Source organism: Tamandua tetradactyla, chromosome 1, assembly GCF_023851605.1.
Source record: "Tamandua tetradactyla isolate mTamTet1 chromosome 1, mTamTet1.pri, whole genome shotgun sequence".
NCBI lineage: Eukaryota > Metazoa > Chordata > Mammalia > Pilosa > Myrmecophagidae > Tamandua > Tamandua tetradactyla.
This window is the reverse complement of record NC_135327.1, coordinates 41,851,789-41,875,198: the sequence shown is the minus strand read 5'-3', so window position 1 is coordinate 41,875,198 and position 23,410 is coordinate 41,851,789. Positions and strand designations below refer to the sequence as shown.

The 23,410-nt window shown below is 40.7% G+C and overlaps 1 protein-coding gene and 1 long non-coding RNA gene across 6 annotated transcripts in view; one reads left to right on the top strand and one right to left on the bottom strand.

Annotated features, from left to right (window-relative positions):
- DTD1 (D-aminoacyl-tRNA deacylase 1) overlaps positions 1-23,410 on the top strand; it is a 252,963-nt gene that overhangs the window by 123,665 nt on the left and 105,888 nt on the right. The gene's annotated exons all lie outside the window — the stretch shown is intronic.
- Positions 9,080-21,155, bottom strand: LOC143645552 (uncharacterized). The gene is made up of 3 exons (XR_013157178.1): positions 21,004-21,155; positions 10,333-10,416; positions 9,080-9,259 (listed from the first exon to the last, which is right to left on the bottom strand). It is a non-coding gene; the product is annotated as an uncharacterized LOC143645552 (long non-coding RNA).

Sequence of the window (23,410 nt, the reverse complement as noted above, 5' to 3'; positions counted from 1 at the left end):
TTGTCTTTCATTTCCTTGAGAGCCAGTTCAATTTTTTTGTCATTTGCTCTTCTGTGTGTTCAAAATCAGTTGTCCAGTCTTCTAGTTCATTTATTCTTTCTTTTGCCTCTTCAAATCTGCTGTTGTGTGCCTCAGTATATTTTTGATTTGTTCTACAGCATCTTTAATCTCTGTGATATCTGCTGTTTTTTAATTTATTCTTTCAAATTCCTCTTTGTGCTCTTCTAGTGTCTTGATCTCCTTTGTGTTATTAGCTATCCTCTGATTTTATTTAGTGAAGTTATATGAACATCTTTGATTAGTTGTTCCAAAGTCTGTGTCTCCTTCAGTATTATAATTTGGTCATTAGACTGGGGTGTATTTGTCTGCATCTTCATATGATTAGTGGTCTTCTGCTATCTTCGCAGTGTGTAAATATCTTGTTATGGTGACTTTGGATGTTGATTTTCTTCAGTAGTCTAAAGCTTTGTATTTGCGGAATGAGTGTGAAACAGGATATGGGGTGCGGGGAGGAGCACAACCATGTGGTGACGGGTTGCAGCGTAGGTATATACACAGGTTGAGGACTTTGCTGGTGCTTGCTTGTCCCTCTCCCTGTCCGTGCACTCATGATGACTCCAGGTCTCCATCTGGAAATGGACTGTTAGGCTGTTTGTACTAGCTGGCTGGTCTTTGGTTCTCTGCATCTCATTTCTTCAGCTTTTTCAACCAGGGTCTCCCCTGGTTGTAAAGACTCTCTCAGGTCACTTACACCCTGGAATCGCTCTCCGGTTTTTTTTTCTGATCCTTCTCTAGTTGTTCTTTGGAGCAGGGGTAAACTCAACCTATCCTATTCTGCCATCTTCCCCATTAGTTTTCTTTTAAAGTAACATGGAAAATATAGTTTCATTTTGTTTGTGTCAGAAAAGGAATTCATTTGTGTGTGTGTATGTTGGTGTGTGTGTGATTTAATCAAAGGATTTTTCTCATTATATGAGCCAAGAAGGAAATGAGTTTCCAGCCCTTATAATTGAAACTCAGAGTTAAAGGATAGGAAAGATTTGTGCTGAATTTCCAAGTCCAGATTGTGGGAGTGGTGGGGAAGAAAGAGCTGATGTTTCTTTTGAGCAGCCCCAGGCAGCTAAAGCAGTAAGGCGCAAATGGCTTCTGGCAGATCTTGCCCTTGTGAGGCGATTGCTTAAGATCCTTGACTTCCAGCAGGTGTGAGAGAATTCTCACTAAATGAATGTGGAAATGAGATGGGTTGGGTGGAGGCGGGGCGGATGCCTAAAGAATCCAGGTATTTTTGCTTTTAAAAGAAAACCAGACCTCTTGTTTCCTTGAAGTGTGCCTAGCTCATCTAAGGGAGATGCTTTTCATTAAGGTGTCGATTCTGCAGCCACTTGAGCACTTTGGGAATTTTGTTCCCAGCAGCTGGCACCCATCAGATCAGGGCCTGCTTTTCATCAGCAGCAGGTGCTCCAGGAAGCAAGGAGCTTGCAGAGTTTAGAGATGGCTCAGTTCCCCCTGGAGGGGAGACGGTTGGCCTCTGCAGGGGCCCTGACCACCGTCTCCAGAGTTAAAGTGCCTCTAGGCACGGAAGAGGTTCCTGGGTTGGTGGCCTGAGTGCGGCTCTGCTGACAGCTGCCTTCTTAGCTGTTTGAGAGAATACTGTCAAACAGTTGTGTGTCATCTAAAGGTGAGAGCCTGTCAGCACATAGCAAGTCTTTTATTAGGGCCTTGTCGAAGGAGTGAAGGTCTTTGCTTTTTGCCCTGCAAAAAGCATGTAACCCTCAGTCATGTGGACATGGATCTAGGTCACTTTACTAAACATGCTATCTTCTGTATTAATGACTCCAGCCACCTGTCATTTCTTACCTTACATAAGCTGTGATTGGATCCCACTGTTCTACACAGAACATCTTCCACACTCCTGAGGGAGCCTCGGGACCTTGGCCCCCCCAGAGCAGGGCACCCTGTCTTGCCTCTCCACGTAAATTTGGCTGCCCACTACTTTGGTTTTGAGTTTCTGTTTATGGGATGCCAGTTTGTTAATCACACCAGCTATAAACGTGTCAGGTCAGTTCCTAACAGCTCCGTAAGGGATTTTGAGTGAAAAGTGTAACCCCTGCAGAAAGACAGCTGAATCCTGCCATGGTGTAGAGGCAGAGAGACAGGAGGCAGGGTGGTTCTCCATCGCTAGGACAGGTCAAGTGGGGCCACACACGTCTGCATGGCCTGCCATTTCAGGACACCTCCACTCTGATTTCCAGGGATCAGGGGGCTAGAACTAGAGCTTCCGGAAGTCATCAGTTTCAATCTCCAGGCTGCTACTATTCTGTAGTTTAGAGCCACAGTGGAGTTGTTGAGTGAATGAAACTTCTGGGCATTCATTTCTATAGATCTCAATCTTGAACTGCTCATGGTTCTTTCGTGAGGAAACTGAAATGGCCCTTTTCCAGATTTTTCTGCCTCTGATAGCTGAATATGTGGTCATCAGAGGTTTTCTTTTCAGCTTTAATACTCTTGAATTGACCATTTTCACAGCTGTGGCCTCTTCTTTTCAGATGTGTTTCCCTAGCGAGCATGCCTGGAGGCGCAAGTCCTCCGGTCTAGAATGGCAGAGTCTTTGTGCAAGGCAAGGCACAGCCTCTTTAACAGGTTGGGAAGGATACGTAGAGCACTTATTTCAAATGTTATTCTCAGGGGACCCCTTTGTGGACATAACTGTATTGGAGCACCAAAGTAACAACATGATGGCTGCTCTGTTCCACGTGGGCCTGGGTGGTAGAGGCCGAGAGCTACCTTAGGAGGAAGATGTGGGGAGTGGCACCCCTGAGGCCACCTGGTGAGCCTCTTGGTCACACTGTACAGATGCCACAGCTCTGGGTCAGGTGTTTCAGGACAGCGCCGTCTCACATTGATCAAGGGTTTGTCCTCAGTTTTGCTGATATTCCTTCTGGGGTTCTCACCACCTCCATCAGACTTTGGACTTACATTAAACTAGACCAGATATTTCTGCTTGGAAGTGGGGCCAATCTTTGCATTTCCTCTTTTCCTGTAACATTCAGGATTCTGCTGTTGACTCAGGCTCTGGGGACTTAACTCTCTTCCTTGGCCTCCCTATTCTCATCCATAATCAGGACCTGCTTTTCAATATCTTGGTAATAAAACCTCCTCTGTGGCCAACGTGACCTGAGCCTCCCTGGGCTGGGCCTGCTTTACTGCTTTCTGTGTGCTGCCTACTGGCTCCTCAGCCTGCCTCCTCGAGCTCGGGCATGGGGCCCTTTTTCTGGGAAGTGTTTCCATGTCTTGTGTCACTGCTGAACTTGAGGCCTTAGCTCCTCAAATGGGAATTATTCTGATCGTCTCTGAGGGGCTGCATGCCAAGGGTTTCTGTACTGTATCTTGCATAGCATGGCTTGCTTAAAACTTCTGAAACACTTCGTTCACAGCAGTTCCTTCCAGAAATCTTTGCAGGCTCCACTCTCAGGCAAAAAGCAAACTCTTTAGCCAGGCACAGGCCAATGTTTCCAGTCCTCTTTTCCGCTGCTTCCTTGTAGGAATCCGGCACTTCTCTGCCAAGTCGTCCCCCCATCAGTGAAAGTGCCTTGTTTTATTTCCAAGCCTGTTCTCAAACTCTTTCACCTGCACAGTTTCAAATTATTACTCTTCTCCCTGTCCTCCGTTTTACAGCAGGCTTTCCTCCCAAATGGCAGGTGTGGCTTGTTTAGTGCTGCTGATGTATACAACCATTTGTTAGCACTCATTGATGTCTTGAAATACTAAACGTCATTTCTATTTAACTTCTCAAGAGCTCATCTCTTGTTTTGCAATTAAATTATGAACTCCCTGAGCCAGGAATCACAGCTTAACAATCTTCCCCTGCCAGAATCCATGTGAGTGCACGGGATAGGCAGTTGACAAATATTTGCTTTTTATTAGAGGTCTAAGGAAAGTTATTACCAGGCTAAAGGAAGCAATTCCTCTCTCTTTGTTCAAATTCAGTGCTGTACTTCATTGACTCAAGAGAAACTTACTCAGAAGAACAAGGAAGCCAGTGGGGTGAGGCTTCTACGCATTCAGGACAATAAACATAACAGCAGCAGTGTTATGTCTAAAAGAAAAACATGATCATGGAGTTCTAGTGGCATACATAATTATTTTACATTATTCTTTTATGGTATGGACCAACTCAGCAGATTCACCATGCCCTATGGCTGTGGTTGAAAAAACCTCATGTAAATAGGAAACAAGTGTTGATTTGTCATTCCTTAGCATTTTTGCTGTCTCTGCTGTGTAAATGACTTTGAATCTGCAGCACATATGAATTTTTGTTGCTGAGATTAAGATAAAGAAAGGAGGAAAGAGAGAAGCTGCCCCTTAACACGAATTTCTTTCTCATGCTCTAGTGTTTGTTTATTCTGAGATCTTGGTCTCATTACAGATTAAATTTTGTCCTTTTTAGCAGCTTGTGTAGTTGAGAGTATTACAATGAAGGAAAAAAACATTGTTGCAGGTGTAGAGAATCTGGGGTTATGCAGAGCTTTTAATTGATCCTGATGTTGTTGGAATGCTTTTCCCTTGGGGAAGGGCCTCTTTCCATTCATTTCAAGGCCTTTATCCCATCTTGATCGGTGTAGAACAGCTTAATGTTTTTGGCTGATTGCACTCTGAGTTATGCTACTTTTTAAAGCCTTGACTTCATAACCAAAAGGCTGTGCCAGAGTCAGCTGGACAATTTATTCCTGTGCTATTTATTGCACAAGATTTAGAAACAGCACCAACGTGGTCATCTGTTTTATTTTTCACAGGTTGTCATCACTTTAATTGGTTGTTGTTAGAACAGATGTTTGAAAGGGAATATTTTGGCATAACGCCATTTGCTTGTTTAATTTCTGATGACTTGCAGGGCAGTTATATACATTAAAAGAAAAAAGGAGGGTTGTGGGAGCAGGGGACCCTATTGGTCCTTGCCTGACCTGGTCCTGGTGAAGAGAGGAGGAGGTTGCAGGGGTCACCTTTGCTGGGGGATGGGATAATCAAAGTCTGAGGGAGGGAAAGAAAACTTAAAAGTATGCAGAAACCTCTTTATTTGCAGAGGGTCTTTTAGGAACATTCAATAGCTGTCATGTCCCGCCACCTTGAAAAATATCTCTTAAAAATGCAAAAGCCACCATCAGCATTGTCTTAAGGTAACCAGAATAATCATGAACCTGTTTAGAGAAAAGCTCATGAACCGAATAAGGTCTTTGCAACTTCAGTACCTTTGAAAAGTCATGGAACAACTTCGACTTCGACACCAGCTTATTTTACATGTCATAGCTAAAAATGTAATGAGTTAAGAGTTAAATGGTGCTATTTGGTTCTTTGTGGGCATTCATAGAAAAGCTTATCAATAAAATTGTTTTTAAAAAGATGATTTGCTTCCATGTTTGGGTCAAATATACTTCCTGAATTGCCATTCTGTAATAGTGTTTGCAAAGAAATTAATCATGTAACTTAATATTTAGAAGAATGTTAGATCAGAAAAGTCTCTAAGGGTGAAATGATTATTTTAAGGGTTCACGAGCAGCCAGATTTTATTTGTAAACAGGGAGGAGGTTATTGGTGGCTTGTTATTTACTTTCCACTATATTATTACCTGTAAATGTTAATTAATAGCCTGTCTGCTTCTTTTAAGTTGTACATTGAAGTTCCGAGGTTTTCTTGTATTTTAGTGTAACTTGTTTTGATCTCAGATGGTTTAAAACATCAAATAAATCTTTTTTTTTTGGTACTTGGTATCCACCTAAGCATCTTACAGTTAATGAATGTTTTGCCATGTGCTTTGATATCTGTATCTATATCTATCATCTGTCTGTCTATCTATCTATCTATCTATCTATCTATCTATCTATCTATCTATCTATCTAGTGATGTTATTTGTTTGCACACATTCATTTTACACATTACCGAGGAAAGCAGAGGGATTTGCCTGCCCTTACGTAATGTAAAAGAAAAGGTCTGGAGTGATGAAAATGATTTTGCTTGTTTATTTTTTTATTTTGAAAATTATTCGTATCAAGTTTGTGATTCTTGACCTTTTTAAGATAGTATTTATTCTAGTTGATTAGAAAAATAAGAGTGTGGTGACTTTGAAATACTGTCACTCATTGTTTTCAAAAAGGTTTTAAAACTTATCTGTTCACATCTTAATTAACACTAAAAACCACCCTCTTACCGGATGGGGAAGTATTATTTTTAGCTTGTGCCTGGAATCTTTTTACCTAAGGTTATAGAGCTAGTTTGGTAGCTAAATTGACCAAGAGTATTTTTCAGTCAAGGGTCCTTCTAACCCACCCTGACAATGTTTATATAATTACTTTTTCTCCATAAAATGTTTGTGCCCACAATGAAGTAAAACTCTCCGGTGAGAGATTTTCCCACTTAAAATTTAAAATTTAAAATTATTCTTAAGTATTCTAATAAAAACAATTTCCAGAATCATCTCTTCAAAAATAAAGTTGGCAGTAAAGGGGCAAGGATGCCTATTCTCCCTATTTGGCAATATGAGAATTGCCAAATTAAATCCCCTAGGTTTATATTTTTTCTTGGAATTGCATTGTTAAGCTTCTATATTAACATGTGGATTTATATCAGAGGTATTTCTTTCTTTCTTTTTTTCCCAATTTACTGACTTGTTAGATTTGATGATATAAATACACATGGAAACTGTTGCTATTGAAGTATTCTGCAGTAATAATTTTGACTTGGAAGCCTGGGCTATTTTGATTTTCAGTGGTTGCCTGCTGTATTTGAATTAACCGACAGCTCTGAGAACATTACCTAGAGTTGATTATTATTTACAAAATAAAGGAATGGATAGGGTGACGAATGGAAAAAATGCCATTTAAATTACAAGCTGGCTTATAGCAGTTACATAGGGAGGGCAGTTAATCCAAGTCAGTTAAAATATGGTCATGATGTTGAGAGTTACGAATAATTTTTCTTGAGAGGAGTTTGAGAGCAAATATCAGAGTCCAAATGAATTTAAAGGTATATCAAAGGAAATGCTTGGCGGCATGCACAATTCCCAGCGTTAACTTGTGGGAGGTCATCTGTCCTGTGGGGCCATATGTGATCTTGTGATCTCAGATTGATTCCCAGTGCCTCTCTGTTGACAAGGTCAGGTGCTGTCTCCCCTGGGAGCAGGGAGGGGGTCTTAGGGGATTTGGGGCGCCTCCTCCCGCTGCCCCAGTTAGTGCCCACCAAGTTTGCTGGAAGGTAGCTGGCCTCCCACATGTCCCGGCAGGGGGAGCCCTAGACCATGGACATTAGTAGGTCCCTGCCTCTGCCTCGGGGAAGATCTGACTGAGCAGGGTATAGAGACCTCTCTGCCATTGCCTGCAGCTGTGCTGGCAAAGAGCCCCAGCCCCTGCCCTTGCCAAGTGTATTCTGCATGTGCCACAGTGGGTCGTATTTTAAGTCAGACCATCTGTGTTATCTGTTTGCTGCATAGCAAATTACCCCACGTTTAGCATTTTAATACAATGATAAACATTTGTTACACAGTTTTGGGTGGTTCTGGCTAGGGGTTTGTGGTTGGTTAAATTGTGGATCTCAACAATCACATGTTCATAATCTTAATCCACATCCCTGTGGGTGTGAATCCATTGTAAATAGGGCCCCTTGAAGATGTTTTCAGTTAAGGTATGACCCCGCTGAAAGCAGGTGAGCCTCAATCCGGATTACTGGAGGCTTTATCAAAAGAACCCAGAAGCAGCAGAAACAGGAAAGAAGAGGATGTCAGCATGTAACAGGAGGCAGAAATTCAAGCTAAGAAACCTCAAGGATTCCCAGCTGCCAGTACCAGAATGCTACAGATTTTCGGGAGAAAGCAAGCAATGACAATATCTTGAATTTGGTCTTCTTTAGCCTCAAAACCATGAACCAATAAATACCTGCTGTGTAAGTCACCCCATTATGTGGGGTTTGTCATAGCAGGTGAAAAGTAAGACTGGGTCTCTCGTGAGATTACAGTTGGGGTGTCAGTGGAGGCTGCAGTCACCTGGATGCTTGATAGGCACGAGGACCTACTTCCCGGGTGGCCCCTAATGGGGCTGGCAAATTGATGCTGGCTGTTGACAGGAGGCCTTGGCTTCCTGCCAAGTGGACCTCTGTAGCGGTCTGTATGGTATAGCATTTTACCCCTGAAGGAGGGATTCAAGAGAGCAAGAAGTAAAAGCTGCGGTATCTTTTATGACCTGGCCTTGGGAGTTACAAGCTGTCATTTTTGCATATTTTATTACTTATGTGGGTCAGCCCTTTCCATTGTGACTGCACAAGGTCACAAATACCAGGAGGAGGCAAGACTTGTTAGGCTGGCTTGAAAGCTGACTCCCACACCATTCCAAAAACCTTCTAGTTGGTTAAATCCACCCTTTAATTTACCTATCATGGGGTTAAAGATGAGCAAAATGCTTACTGAGTGCTGGGTACTATATAATGAATTATATTCTGAGGAGTTTGCAGAATATAGGGAATCTAGAGGTTAACTAGATGTGGTAGAGAAAATCTTTGTCATTACTGTGTGATAGAAACATTCTATTCAGATTTTTTTTCCTTTTAAATCAGTAATAAAACCCTTAATCTTGTTTGTGCCAAGAAGACAAAACCACCTTTAATTCTACCATCCAGAGTATCAAAATGCTTTTAGTTTTTTTTTCTTTGTAGCGCTTTTTTCCTGTGCTATATAGAGAATATATACCTCTCTATAACTATGTATATAGTTACAAAATGGGGATCACACTCTACTGTTTTATAACCTGTTTTTCCACTTGCAATGTGCTGGTCATTTTTTCATATCTTCAAATGATCTTTTCCAATCACAGTTTTAATGGAAGCTTAATATTCTACCATGAGGTGTATTTTCATTTATTTAGCTAATTTACTAATGCTGCACTCTTGTTATTTACTCATGTTTCCTCTTATAAATGCTACCGTGGTGAACTGCATTGTACAGACACACCTCAGATATCTTGTGGGTTTGGTTCCAGGCCACCACAATAAAGCTAATATTGCAATAAAACGAGTCATATGATTTTTTTGTTTTCCCAGTGTATATTAGTTAGGGTTCTCAGGGAAACAGAAGCAACAGCAGATATTATCTGTAAATATGAGTTTTATAAAAGTGTCTAATGCAGTCATGGGGATCCAAGAGTCCTAATCTGTAGGGCAGGCTGTAAGCTGGCAGCTTTGATGAAGATCCTCAGCAAACTCCCCAGGAGAGGCTGGCTGGCTAAAGTGGGAGAGAGAGAGACAGAGAGATTCTCTCTTAAAAGCTTTCAGGTGATTAGATTAAATGTCGCTCATTGCAGAAACCATTCTCCTTAGCCAACAGCAGATGTAATCAGCCAACAGCAGATGTAATCAGCCTTGGATGCAACCAACATGCTCATGATTTAAGTCCATAAAATATCCTCACAGCAACAGATAGACTACTGCTTGCTTGATCAGACAACTGGGTACATTCACCTGGCCAAATTGACGCATGAACCTGATCATCACACATGTAAAGGTTATGTTTATAGTATACTTTAGTCTATTAGGTGTGTAGTACCATTATGTCTAAAAAATGTTCATGCCTTAATTAAAATATGACAGAAGTGAGCACATGCTGTTGGAGAAATGGTACCTATAGACTTGCTCAACATAGTGTTGCCATAAACCTTTGATTTTTATAAAGTGTAGTATCTGCAAAGTGCAGTAAAGCACAATAAAACAAGGTGTGTCTGTATACTAAATTTTGCTGTGTAGCCCAGATCGATTTTTGGCATAAATTACCAGAATTGTATCTTCTGAGGCAGAGGATGCGGATACCCTTGAGATTTAATGCTATTTACTGAGAGCCCCCTCCATGGTGCCTGTAGAGTTGAGTTTACTTGGCAGAGACTGTGGGTACCCATTCTCCAGCCTTGGACTTTGTGCTCTGTTTATCGTCACTGTGGACCTTTGCAGACTTGATAGATGAAAAATGAAATGATATAGACTGTTTATCTAGAATGTGGTTTACTTAAAAAAAAAGTCAGCCAATTCCTTATTCCTTAGAGAAGTTACATGGGAAGGGGGTGGGGAGCAGCAGGCTGTAGCAAATAAATTGGAAAATGGACTGTTATGTTTCATCCCATTTCTCTCTGCTCACCCAAAACTGATGGATCTGACGAATAGCAATCCAGGCAAGAGCAGAGAGCAAAAGCACAGGGGTGACTTGCCCACAATGTGGTTGATTTGTTTTCAGAGTTGGAAGCTGGTTTCGCTGGCTATGAGGATTGGTTTTGGCTGCATCTCTTCTCTGCTTCTGTCACTGCTTACCTCAGGCCTTGATCCCAGCCTCATGTCTCACACTCCTGCGCACAGGATATACTTGTTGGCCCTTGGAGTAATTCCATCTCAGGCCTGAAAAGGGCAGGGATGGAAAAGAGAAAGGAATTAATATTTTTCAACTCCTAACTCCTGCTGAGCATTTGTCAATATTTTATTTTCTCTAAACTCATCCTCCTCCCTGTCCCTTCCAAAGGAAAAGACATTTTGTATACATTATTTTATTCAGATGACTCAATTAAGAATAACATGCAACTTGAAAATTTCTCTTAAATATGAACTATATGAGCAAGTACATTCTTATTTGGGGCTTTTGCTTTTTCTGCCTGGGTTCAGGAGCTGTTTTCTGTTCTTTTTTTTTTTTAATATATTTTTTGAGCTCCCTTCATGCACCATCCAAGCCATCCAAAGTATACAATCGGTGACTCACAATATTATCATATAGTTGTGTATTCATCACTATGATCATTTTTAGAACATTTGCATCACTCCAGAAAAAGAAATAAGAAGAAAAAGGAAAAAACCATACATCCCATACCTCTTACCCTTCTCTCTCATTGACCACTAGTGTTGGAATCCACTGATTTTTTTTTGTTACCCCTTATTCCTTATGTCCTTATTCTTTTTTGTGAAAAAAAAAACATATGCAGAAAAACAATAAATTTCAAAGCACATCACAACAATTAGTTATAGAACAGATTTCAGAGTTTGGTATGGGTTATAGTTCATGTTTGTCATTTTTTTACTCATTTGTTCATAACCTCGATCAAGGGAGCATCAGACACAAGGTTTTCACAATCACATGGACTCATTATAAAAGCTATATCATTATACAGTTGTCTTCAAGAATCAAGGCTACTGGAATGCAGTTCAACAGTTTCAGGTACTTCCCTCTAGCCATTCCACTACACCATAAACTAAAAAGGGATATCTGTGTAATGCATAAGAATAACCTCCAGGATACACTTTTGTGGGGTGTAATGTTCTATATATGTCTGTTAAGTCTAGCTCATTTATTGTATTATTCAAATTCTCTGTTTCTTTACTGATCCTCTGTCTAGATGTTCTGTCCCTTGATGAGACTGGGGAATTGAAGTCTCCAACTATTGTGGTAGATGTGTCTATTTCTCTTTTCAGTGTTTGCCTCATTCATTTTGGAGCATTCTGGCTTCGTGCATAAATATTTATGATTGTTATGTCTTCTTGTTGAGTTGTTCCTTTTATTAATACATAGTGTCCTTCTTTGTCTCTTTTAACTGTTTTACATTTGAAGTCTAATTTGTTGGATATTAGTATAACTACTCCTGCTCTTTCCTGATTTTTATTTGCATGGAATATCTTTTCCCAACCTTTCACTTTCAACTTCTGTTTATCCTTGGGTCTAAGATGTGTTTCCTCTAGACAACATGCAGGTGGGTCCTGTTTTTTAATCCATTCTGCCACTCTGTATCTTTTGATTGGTGAGTTCAATCCATTAACATTTAGTGTTATTACTATATGGGTTGTACTTTCTTCTACCATTTTGCCTTTTGGATTTTAGATGTTATATCTGATTTTTCTTCTTTTTACCTTTACTGATGGTCTTCATTTCTATGCTCTTCTCCACACCTCTCTCTCCTGTCTTTTCTTATCTGTCTCTAGTGCTCCCTTAAGTATTTCTTGCAGAGCTGGTCTCTTGGTCACAAAGTCTATTAGTGATTTTTTTTCTGCAAGTGTTTTAATTTCCCCCTCATTTTTGAAGACAGTTTTGCTGGATATAGAATTCTTGGTTGGCACTTTTTCTGTTTTAGTATCTTAAATATATCATCCTACTGTCTTCTCACCTCCATGGTTTCTGCTGAGAAATCTACCCACAGTCTCATTGGGCTTCCCTTGTATGTGATGGATTGCTTTTCTCTTGCTGCTTTCAAGATTCTCTCTTTCTATTTGACATCTGACATTCTGATTAGGGAGTGTCTTGGAGTACTTCTATTTGGATCTGTTCTCTTTGGGGTAACCTGCACTTCTTGGATCTAATTGTAAGTCTTTCTTAAGAGTTGGGAAATTTTCAGTGATAACCTCCTCCATTAGTTTTTCTCCTCTTTTTCCCTTCTCTTCTCCTTCTGGGACATCCACAACACATATATTTGTGTGCTTCAAGTTGTCATTCAGTTCCCTGAGTCCCTGCTCATATTTTTCCATTCTTTTCCCTATATTTTCTTTTGCTTGTCAGATTTCAGATGTCTGATTCTCCTGTTCACTAATCCTATCTTCTGCCTTTTGACATTGTAGGTTTCCATTGTTTTCTTTTTTTTTAATCTCTTCTGCTGTGCCTTTCATACCCATAAGTTCTGTGATTTGTTTATTCAGACTTTTGATTTCTTCTTTTTGTTCATTGCTTGCCTTTATATCCTCCCTCAATTCATTGATTTGAGTTTTAATGAGGTTTTCCATGTCTGTTTGAACATTCTGAATTAATTGTTTCAACTCCTGTATCTCATTTGAATTATTGGTTTGTTACTTTGACTGGGCCATATCTTCAGTTTTCCTAGTATGATTCATTATTTTTTGCTGACGTCTCGGCATTTAATTACCTTAATTAGTTTATTCTGGAAATTGTTTTCACTTTTTTTTCCCCTAGGAATTCCTTGCTGGATGAATTTGTTGTCTGTCTGTTCTTTGACATTCAGTTCAGCTTATTCTGGTCCTCTAGCTTAGGTTTTGTTTAATAGATCAGAATTTTTCAGTTCTTGTTTTTTAGTTTCTTGGCCTACCTTTCCCCCCACCCCTTGGGAGGGATTACTTAGGTACTATAGACCCCAGTCAGATTTTCCCAGACCAGACTGGTCACCTCTCAGGAGGAAAGTGTCACCTGCATCAGTTTTCCCTGAGGGTGAGACTCAGCAGATTAAACGCTTTTCCTATGAAGTCTCTGGACTCTGTTTTTCCTGTCCTGCCCAGTATGTGGTGCTTTTCTACCTGCGGGTCCCACCAGCGTAAGGTGATTTGGTACCTTTAACTTCAGCAGACTCGCCCTGCTGGGGGTGTGGTGGAGACAGAAGAGAGGTTGTAGGCTGACCTTAATCGCTTCCCTTTTCCAGACCCTGGGGTCTGAATTCCTTGAGGGAGTGATTCCACCTGAGCTGGGCTGCACCCCTCTCCTGGGGAAGGCAGAGGCTCCAGACAGGTTTTCAAACAAGCCTGTTTCTGCCTGTGCCTGGGGCAGTGGAGCCCGAGATACAAAGAATAATCAATCCATAGAAACACAGCCACAAAAGAGAAAAAGAAAAATCCTTTTCAGAACAGGACCCCGTTCCTCAGGTTTGCCAATCAAGAGCTTAAGTTGGTATGTTGCTCTCTGTATCTCCAGGTCCTCTGTGCCCCCTCCTTTCCTGCAGGACCTTTTCAGATTAAAAAAAAAAAAAAAAACTGTTTTTTTTTTCTTTTTTCTTTTTCCATCAGCCCTGCCCCTTGTACGCTGGGGCAAAAACCAGTGACCTCTGCTTTTACTTGAGGTTCAGCTGAGCTGGGGGTCTATTTTTCGTAGTCAGAATTTGTTAATTAATTCCACAATTGGCGTAGGATTTTGCTCAGCCATTGCTGCTAGTAAAGTCTCTTTCCTTTCCCCTCTGGGAAGCAGCCTTTGGGGGAGGGGGGCTTGCAGCCAGTCCAGCTGGTCCAGACTGGGGTACACTGTGTGTCCAGTCACTGATGTGGCCCCAGAGGTTGTTCTGTAATGTTCCTGGCTATTTACTAGCTGCTCCGGAGGACAAACTAAATCCTACACCTTGCTAAGCCACCATCTTGGCTCTCCTCTCTCCAGGATAAACTTTTAACTCTGAAGTCTCTCAACCACTGACACTTTATTTTGTCTCATTTCTCTCTTCCCCCTTTTGGTCAAGAAGGGTTTCTCAATCCCATGATGCCAGTTCCAAGCTCATCCCCAGGAATCATGTCCCACGATGCCAGGGAAATTTACAGCCCTGGGAGACATGTTCTATATAGAGGGGAGGGTAGTGAATTGACCTGCAGAGTTGGCTTAGAAGGAGAGGCCACATCTGAGCAACAAAGAGGTTCTCTGGGGGCAACTCTTAGGCATAATTATAAGTAAGCTTAGCTTCCCCTTTTCAGGAATAATTTCATAGGGATGAGCCCCAAGATTGAGGGCTCAGTCTATTGAATTGGTTGTTCCACTGCTTGTGAGAATATTAGGAATTCCCTAGATGGGGAAGTTAAATATTACCTTCTTTTCCCCCAGTACCCTAAAGGGACTTTGCAAATACTTTTTTTTTCTCTCTTCAAATTACTCTGGGATGAATCAGGGCATCGCACAAACCTGTAAAAGCCAACAAGATCTCACTCCATATTCAAGATTCCATGTAAGTATGATGTTTGAAGAAATTGAACATACAAGTTAAATTAGATAATGTGCTACCAAAAATATAAATTTTGCACCAAATAAACATCTCTTCCTTTGGTCTCACACAGAGCTTGAAGCTTTCAAATATAGACCATATCATCCTTTACCGTATTATATTAGCTAGTTAAGCTGTTGGAATGCAGTATACCAGAAATGGTATGGCTTTTGAAAAGGGAATTTCATAAATTAGAAGTTTTCAATTTTAAGACCATAAATATATCCTAACTAGTGCATCCAGAGGAAGATACCTTGGCTGAAGGAAGGGTGATCTGGGAGGGCATGTGGCTGGTGTCTACTGGTCCTTGTTTTGGTTTCATTGCTTCCAGCTTCTGATGCCAGTGGTTTCCTCTCTAAGCGTCTGTGGGCATTCATTTAGCTGCTCTGCTACAAAACTCTGGGTTTCCTCTCTTACCTTAGCATCTGCTGGAGTCAGAGATTTCTTCTCTTCAGGTTCTGGCTATTTCTGTGAGTCCTTGCTTAGTACCTGGGCTGTTTCTGTCTCCATCTCCAAATGTCTACATCTACCCTGCTATTTCTCCAAAATGTTTCCTCTTTTAAAGGACTCTAGTAAACTAATCAAGATCTATATTGAGTGGGTGGGATCACATCTCCATCTAACCAAAAGGTCATGCCTACAATCGGGCAGGTCACATCTTTGGGAGATAATCTAATCAAAACATCATGCCCACAGCTGGGAGCATCACATCTTCCTGGAGATAATCTTATCAAAAGGGTTTCCACTCTACAATATTGAATCAGGATTGAAGGACATTGCTTTTTTGGGGTACACAACACTTTAAAACTGGCACACCTGTTTCCTAATTTACCTTAGTCTTATCCAGATCAGCTTCATTCATATCTCTAGTCAAAGTCTGATCACTTTTCAACTTTTTAAACTGTTACTATATGGGGTAATGCTGACTTTCATAGCTTTGGAGCTTTAACTCTTGAATCTCAGGTGTCACATAAATACCTGAGATTGCAGGGAATGACCAGGTTATATACGAAGAGCATAGCATCTCAGAATTTAGAAATAATTAAAATTCTGGAATAGATATGACTACTGTAAGAGCTTACAGTCTAGGAACCTTTATAATAGGTCTCAACCTGATAACCCATGCTCTTGACTTCAACTCTCCAGGTTTGTACATTATAGTTAGTCCATATAAGTGAGGCATGATAATATTTGTCTTTTTGTTTCTTATATTGCATTCAACACAGTGTCTTCAAGGTTCATTCACCTAATTGCCTGCCTCACAACTTCATTCCTTCTTGCAGCTGCTCAGTAGTCCATTGTACTACTGTTCCCCCTTCCATTCCTCAGTGGATATATTCGTAAGCTACTTCCATCCATTGCAAATTGTGAACAAATGTCCTTTAGTGTCCCCACTCTCGCTTCCTCCAAGTATATACCTAGCAACAGGGTTGCAGGATCATATGACAACCCACACTAGCCTCCTGTGGAACTACCACACTGCCCTCCAGAGGGGCAGCACTATTCTGCTTCCCTACCTATAGTGAATAGGTACATCTCTTTTTCTTCACATTTTCTTCAGCACTTGTATCTCTCTGTTCATTTTTTTAAACTTTTTTTATTAATTAAAAATATTAACAAACAAAACATTAAGATATCATTCCATTCTACATATACAATCAGTAATTCTTAATATCATCACATAGTTGTATATTCATCATTTCTTAGAACATTTGCATCGATTTAGAAAAAGAAATAAAAAGACAACAGAAAAAGAAATAAAATGATAACAGAAAAAAAAAGATTATACATACCATACCCCTTACCCCTCGCTTTCATTTACCACTAGCATTTCAAACTAAATTTATTTTAACATTTGTTCCCCCTATTATTTATTCTTATTCCATATGTTCTATTCTTCTGTTGATATAGTAGCTAAAAGGAGCATCAGACACAAGGTTTTCACATTCACAGAGTCTCATTGTGAAAGCTATATCATTGTTCAATCATCATCAAGAAACATGGCTGCTGGAACACAGCTCTACATTTTCAGGCAGTTCCCTCCAGCCTCTCCACTACATCTTGAACAACAAGGTGATAGCTACTTAATGCATAAGAATAACCTCCAGGATAACCTCTCAACTCTGTTTGGAATCTCTCAGCCATTGACACTTAGTTTCATTTCACTCTTCCCCCTTTGGTCGAGAAGGTTCTCTCAATCCCTTGATGTTAATTCTCAGCTCATTCTAGTTTTTTTCTCAGTCCCTTGATGCTGAGTCTCATCTCATTCCAGGATCTCTGTCCCACGTTGCCAGAAAGGTCCACACCCCTGGGAGTCATGTCCCACACAGAGAGGGGGAGGGTGGTGAGACTGCTCGTCATGTTGGCTGGAGAGAGAGGCCACATCTGAGCAACAAAAGAGGCTCTCTTGGGGGTGACTCTTAGGTCTGTTCATTTTTGAACAGTTTTATTTGTGCATCATACAATCCAACCTAAGTAAAAAATCAAAGATTCCTAGTATAATCACATAGCCATGTCTTAGCCACTGCAGTCTATATAAGGACATTTCCTTTTCTTCCATGAAGAATCTCATGCCCCTCCTCCATATCTCCTGCTTATTGGCATTTAGTTTTGGCATATTGCCTTTGTTACATTCAGTGGAAGCATATTATAGTGTTACTGTTAACTATTGACACTAGCTTGCATTGATTGTATTTTTTCCTATATACTAACCCATTTTTAACACCTTGCAGTGTTGACATTCATCTGTTCTTTCTCATGCAAAAACGTTCACATATTTGTACATTTAATCACCATCATTGTCCACTTGAGGCATTCCTGAGTTATACCATCTCAGTCTTTCTCGTTGTGGTAGTTAGATTCAGTTGTCAACTTGGCTGGGTGAAGGTGCCTATTTCTGTTGCTGTGGACATGAGCCAATGGTATGTGAACCTCATCTGTTGCTCATTACATCTGCAGTTGGCTAAGAGGTGTGCCTGCTGCAATGAATGATTTTTGAGTTAATTGCTTGTGCTTAAATGAGAGAGCTCAAGGTAGCACAGTCAAAGCAGCTCAGCATACCTCATCTCAGCACTCATAGCTCAGCCCAGGCCTTTGGAGATGCAGAAAGAAATCCCCCCAGGAAAAGTTGTTGGAACCCAGAGGCCTGGAGAGAAGGCCAGCCTTCCCACGTAAGAAAGAACTCAGTTGAAAACTGCCTTTCCTCTGAAGAACTAACGAAATAAATCCCCGTTTATTAAAAGCCAATTCATCTCTGGTGTGTTGCATTCTGGCAGCTAGCAAACTAGAACCCTCATCTTTTGTTCTGGTGTCATACATGCCCCCAACCCTTCTCCCTTAACCATACTTACATTCACCTTTATTCTGTGTACTTATATTATTGTGCCACCATCAGGTAGTATTGTGCTATCTATTTCTGAATCTTTACAGTCAGTCTCGTTGCACATTGTGTACTCCTTCAGCACCAAATGCCCAACCTTCTTTCTATCTCCTGATAGCCTGTGTTCTTAACTTTAACTCCCAAAGTTCACTTATTAGTTTTAGTTCGTATTAGTGAGACCATATAGAATTTGTCCTTTGTTTCTGGCTCGTTTCACTCAGCATAATGTCCTCAGGGTTTATCTATGTTGTTATATGCTTCATGGTTTTATTCTGCCTTACAGCTGCATAATATTCCATTGTATGTATATACCACAGCTTGTTTAGCCACTTATCCATTAATGGACATTTGGGCTGTTTCCATCTCTTTGCAATCGTGAATAATGCCTCTATAAACATAGGTGTGCAAATGTCCGTTTGTGTCTGCCTTTAGTTCCTCTGAATACATATCTAGTAATGATATTGCTGGATCATATGGCAGTTCTATACTTAGATTCCTAAGGAACTGCCAAACTGTCTTCCAGGGCGGTTGCACCATTTTACATTCCCACCAGCATGGATAAGTGTGCCTCTTTCTCTACATCCTCTCCAACACTTGTTGCTTTCTGTTTTGTTTATAATGGCCATTCTAGTGGGTGTGAGCTAATATCTCATTGTGGTTTTGATTTGTATTTCCCTAATAGCCAGTGAAGTTGAGCATCTTTTCATATGTCTTTGAGCTATTTGTATTTTCTCTTCTGAAAAGCGTCTGTTATGTCAAGAGCTGTTTTCTTTTTTACAACTTGTGTGCATTTTAAGTCATTTCCAATTTGAGGTTTCAGCATGTTCTTTCTCAAAACCTCAAGAAAACACACTCCACTTTTCCCATTCAGTAGGCAATAGCCTTCTGCTTTCTGTGGCTGGTGGGCCTACTGTGAAAAAGAACCCACATTGTCTCCGTATCCCTTTGAACTCCTGAGGGAGCATTTTAATGAAGAGTTTCTCCTAGTTTATTTTCTACCATTTAAGAATACTGGACATACCCATTGGCTTTACCAGCTCTTAACTACTTACAGCCTATCCCCACTTCCATCCTGAACCAAGCCACCCTTTCTTGCCTGTGGTGACTTTAAGGTACGTCTACAAACTCTTTGCTGTTCTTCCCTTTAAGTGGCGGAACTTAATTCTTTCCCCTTGAGTGTGGTCTGGAGGAAGGTGGAAATGACTTCTGAGAGCAGAATATAGAAAATGCTACTGCTTCCTGCTTTTGTCTCTCTGTCCCTCTCTCTGGTCAGTCTTTCTGGGGAAGCCAGCTGCCATGTCCTGAGGATGCTTGGGCAGCAATGGGAAGAGACAGAAGGCTCCTGCCAACACCCCCGTGAGTGAGACATCTCAGAAGCAGGTCCTCCTGACCCAGTTGAAGACTTCAGGTCACTGCAGCCCCAAACATCAGCTTGACTACTACCTTGAGAGATCTTAAGTTTCCCAGCTGAGCTGCTCCTGGATTTCTGACTGTGAGATAATAAATGTTTGTTGATTTAAACTGTTTTAAAGAGAAAAATACTAGACATAGGGAACTGGGGGGAGGGTGGCTAAAATTGACTATCTTGCCCCAAATGTCTCCTATGGCACAGAGGAGAGCCCTCTGCTATCTTGTGGCCCTGTGCCCTGGGACTCAGCAAATACTGCTTAATGAAGATATTTTCAGTAGGATTAGAATCTTCCACAGATACTATGCCATTATATTCTCTGTATCTGCTTCGATTTTATTGATGGAGAGAATAGAGAACAGGGAGGCTGTCAGACAAGAAACTAGACTCCAAAATTCCATCTGTTTCCCTCTCTTTCTTGGACTTTGCCAAATTCTTATCCAAATACATCTCCCAGCAAAAGTAAATTTCAGGAGAACCCACCTTACCAAGTTGAAAGTTGTCATTTGGACGCCAGAATTGCTTCTTCTATAAACCTCACCTCTCCTTAGTGGATACCTGGATGTGATCTTAAATATGCTTGGTGAAGGGAAGTGAGAAGCTCACTTCTAACACAGTACACTTCTCCAGTCTCTGGTCTCTCACGGACTAGTTTATAGATGCAGTCTCCCAAGATCTCAAGACAATATGAAAGCCTTATAAGTGAAAAGGAATTTGAAAGGCAGCAGGGTTGGAATGGGCAGTCACACCAGTGAATCCAGTGAAAACCACTTGTGTATTGGAGGATAATGGCCCCGAAGGGCCCTGAAGAGAGCCTGGACCACCCTCCTCTGCCTGTCTTTGGGCACATCAAGCCCAGTTGACCTGATGAGTGGAAAGAGCTGGCTTTAAGAAGCTTTTCGGTGAGGGATGTACTTAAAACACTTCTGTTGGTAACTCTACTCCAAAAATTGCTCTTTTTTTGGAACTTGAGTCTTTCAAGGATAACCCACTGCCTGCCTTTACCCGTATCCCACTAGAGACAAAATATCTCTTAAGTTCTGAATCTTAACCATTTTCTAGAAACCCATTATAATATACTTGATTACAAATGAAGCTATATTGTAACTGTGATCTCATCTGAAAGAGGAGATCTGAAAATTAAATTAGAAATAAATTTTAGAGTTTAAAACGGATATTAGATAAATGTTTGATGTTGAGATGTTGTCCAGGTGAGCTGTTTACCCTCTGGAGAGGGAACATTTTACCTTTTTTTTTTTTGGTCTCCTAATCATTTTCTCTCTCAGCATCCCATTTCTGGTCTTGTCCAGCCCCTTGTCACTACCCCTTCCTCTCCAACTTCATTGCCAGCTTAACTTTTTTCTCTCCTTCTGTTCACTCCTAGTTCCTTGATAGAGAACATTCTTTTTCTTTAAAATGTATTTTGGAATGGGAACCACTAAACTTGAGTAGATACAAGACTTAGACTTTCTGCCCTGTACCTTGGCTTTCTGGGGGAGCTCTTCTATCCAAGTTTGGTGTCGTCATCCATAAAATGGCAGCTTATGAGAAGTGGAAGGAAAAGCTAGTGAGACTCCAGGCATTATTCAGTAGGCACTTTTTTGAACTGAAGAAATGTCAGGTTAAAATCAGAGTTATAGGGCGGGCCGCGGTGGCTCAGCGGGCAAAGTGCTTGCCTGCTATGCCGGAGGACCTCGGTTCGATTCCCGGCCCCAGCCCATGTAACGAAAACGGAGAAACAAAATACAATAAAACAAGAAAATGTTTAAAAGATGTTTCCCTTTCTTCCTCTCTTCCTTCCTTCTATCCTTCCTTCCTTCTCTCTGTCTTTCCTTAAAAAAAAAAAAAAAAAAAAAATCAGAGTTATAATGAGCTGCATCTTTATCCTTGTCCCTGAGTGAGTCAGCAAAATGTTTCTGGTTTTCCTGAGAGCATACTTTTGGGTCATAAAAGCATGTTTCTTGATTTACATTTTCTTTGATTGTATCTGAACATGCCTGTTGACCTGACAACGGCTGCTATGGGAATGGTACGTATAATTAGTGCTGTTGGGCAGCTACCATTATCAGAATCATTAGGTGCCTGTTTATTCATGGTTCCATTATAAAGCAAATGAAAATGACTTGTCCTAACTTCATTCTCTCTTACCCTATAATCTGGGGTTCTTTGTGACACATCTATACCGTGGTGTGATTTTTAATTTGCTACTGATGTGTTTTAAGTTTTGAAGGTGTCTTGGAACTTGAGGTGCTTTTTTGAAGAGCAGATATTAGAAATGAGATTTCAAATAATTACCCTCTCTGGTATGACTTACGTGTATCATTGACCTGTCTGATTGACTGGAGGAAGACTCAGCTGCAGTTGAGAACTGAGCTAATCAACTAGACCTTGAACAGCTCTTAGAGGTTCTTTATGGTAGGGAATAGTTACTACCATGGTGTTTAAGATGGGTGGCAACAGTTTTTTACCCCTATGACCTTACTTCCAGGTGTGGTAGAAACAAGTATCAGATCAAATTCTGCTATCAGGGATTTATTTAGAGCTGTATTAAAAAACAGGCATAATACAGTTTACTCCCCCTACTTTGTAAACTCGCTGAAACCATTGTGCTCTAGACTCAGAGGGTGGAGCCGTCTGTAGGGCCTGGGATAGGTCCCCAGAAGACCTGACCCAGGGTTGCTGGACATAGCATTGCTCAAGAATAAGGTCTGGGGTGCCTTCCCTAGGCTTGGAGGCCACAGACCTAGGTAGGTTCTTATACTTTGGTTTTGCAACATGGAGAGTTTCCCTCGAATGTTGTAGCCAATCCACATTTTATGAATAACATTATCTTTGAGAACCCATTTCTAACATCACTATGCAGGTTAGCAGATCCCTCATTTTGCTACTGAACACCCATTTCTGACATTTATTTTTGTCATAGTATGGCCTGTTGCCCACGTATGAATAGCTGACCCCCTGGTGTAGCTGCCAGTGGAGGGTGGACATCTTGATTGGAACTCTGGGTTGCCCACTACTCAGTGTGAGCTCCTGGAGGCTGCCGGTGAAGGTTACAGAGTCACTGCCAAAGGAGAGCCATCAAATCAATCATCAGCTGAAGACATCCTGAGATGACTGTCTTCCATACAGGTGGCCTTGAACACGTGGGCAGCTCATACTGTAGGAAGTCACATCTACAAAGTAGATCTGGTTCAGGGTGGACTATGGATTAACTTGGTGATGTCCTCTTAAAGCAGATCTCCGAATAAGGAAGTCTATTATTAAGGCAATTTCCTGTGTTACAAAAATTTCCAGTTTGTTTCTTATCCCCAGAAGCCACCTTGGACAGGCTGGAAACAGTTTTGAAAGTGCATCAGCAGTTAATTAGGCTTATAATATTTTTTTTACCCTTTTTTAATAGTATAATATAACATGTATACAAAGCAAAGAAATGAAAAAGCAGTAGTTTTCAAAGCACTCAACAAGTGGTTACAGGACAGATCCCAGAGTTTGTCATGGGCTAACATTCAGTCCTCTCATATTTTTCCGTTTAGCTGCTCCAGAATATAGGAGACTAAAGGGCTTAAATATTTTTTATCATCACAATTGACTTTTTTCTTTCTTTTTTTTTTGTGAACAATAGCATATATACAAAAAGCTATAAATTTCAAAGCACAGCACCACAATTAGTTGTAGAATATATTTCAGACTTTGACATGGGTAACAGTTTCATAATTTTTAGGTTTTTACTTCTAGCTGCTGTAAAATACTGGAGACTAAAAGAGATATCAATTTAATGATTCAGCATTCATATTCATTTGTTAAATCCTATCTTCTATGTATAATTCCATCATCACCTTTGATCTTCCCATCCCTCTCTTCAGGGGTGTTTGGGCTATGGCAGTTATA